Source organism: Gadus morhua, chromosome 12 (genome assembly GCF_902167405.1).
Source record: "Gadus morhua chromosome 12, gadMor3.0, whole genome shotgun sequence".
In the NCBI taxonomy this organism is placed as follows: domain Eukaryota; kingdom Metazoa; phylum Chordata; class Actinopteri; order Gadiformes; family Gadidae; genus Gadus; species Gadus morhua.
Genome location: NC_044059.1, coordinates 16,124,510 through 16,125,952, shown reverse-complemented (window position 1 = coordinate 16,125,952; position 1,443 = coordinate 16,124,510). Strand labels below are relative to the sequence as shown.

General features: G+C 45.7%; 1 long non-coding RNA gene across 1 annotated transcript; it reads left to right on the top strand.

The window, feature by feature from the left end:
• The first annotated feature begins 272 nt into the window (after positions 1–272).
• On the top strand, positions 273–1,443 carry LOC115555168 (uncharacterized). The gene is made up of 2 exons (XR_003978833.1): positions 273–797; positions 1,280–1,443. It is a non-coding gene; the product is annotated as an uncharacterized LOC115555168 (long non-coding RNA).

The following is a 1,443-nucleotide window of genomic DNA, read 5'->3' as shown; positions in this document are numbered from 1 at the left end:
TAGACTGCTCCAGTCAAAAGATATGGATCTTCACACAGCTGTCCAACTGGTGAACGCCGCTACAAAGTGTATCGAGGGCCTCCGCACCGAAACCGAGTTCAGTACGTTATGGGATCAGTGTGCAGAGCTAGAGGAGCAAGAGGAGACGCACAGAAACCAACACACGTCTACAAGATTTCGTTGTTGAGCAGTCTGTGGGTGCACGAATTGACCAGGAAAACACAGCAAAACAACAGAGACTCAGACTGTATTATGGATGTATAGACGCAGTGTGCGGAGAGATGGCACGGCGCTTTGGAGAGCGCAACAGCGCGCTGATAGAATCACTGGCTTCACTTGACCCAGAGAGTGACACTTTTTTGGACGCAGAAAAAGTGAGGCCCCTCTTAGATTTGACCGGCACAAAACTTATCGATGCGGAGTTTGTGGTAGCTCGACAGTTCCTTCGCACCCAAATGGAAGGCTCCACGCGCGCAGAGGATGAAAACTGGACTGTGAAAACACTGTTCACCACTTTCCACAAGACCCTGGAAGCAATGCCCAGTGTCATGGTGGCATTTAAGTCTGCTTTAACATTCGGAGCCTCCACTGCCACATGCGAAAACTCATTTTCCTCTTTGAAGAACATCTTCAGTGATCACAGGCGGAGTATGCTGCATCCACGGAAGGCCCACCTCATCCAGCTCAGTTTTGAGAAGGACTTGACTCGAAAATGCATGGAGCAGTGGAAGGACCGTTTGCTAAGGAGGTTCCATTCCACAGGGAAAAGGCGTCTCCAGCTTTACTAGCATCAATCGGTGATTTAACTATTTTCATTATGATTACATGTCACGCTGTTCAATCAGTGTTGCAGAGAATGGGGTTGTTGCAGGAGGAGAGCCCTATTGTGGGAGCAGATAGGCAAACACTGTTGATTCGCTTTATTTTTTATCTCATTTCATGCGCATCAGCCTGCTAGGCCTACTTGCTCCGTGTGTGTTTGCAGGAGCCGCGATAACTCCTCATCCAAACAGAGGATGGTGGAAAGTACCGGTATTCTCCGTTTCATAAGACTACTCATATTAAATTGTAACGATTTTAAAAAGAGAACAGTTAGTCTAAAACAGTTAACCAGTGTTTAACATAGGCAGTGGACAAGATGACGATCAGCTTTTTTTTCTCCCCTGCTCACAGCGTTCTCTCTCAAAATAAAATCTAATAAAATCAAAAAAAATCTCCCAGCTCATAAAAAATAATTTTTGCCTCGTCAACTTATTTTTTTTATTTGTTTCCTTTACAGGACCACTTTCAGAACTGAACAGGGTTTCCCGTGCATCCTTTTCCCTCTCCACACAAAGTTCAACGTTCTCTCTCCCATTGCACACACGCATGCCCCGGCCGCTCCCGAGAGCACAGAGAGTGAACCGATAAAAAAATAAAAATAAACACAACTTGTTATGGTAA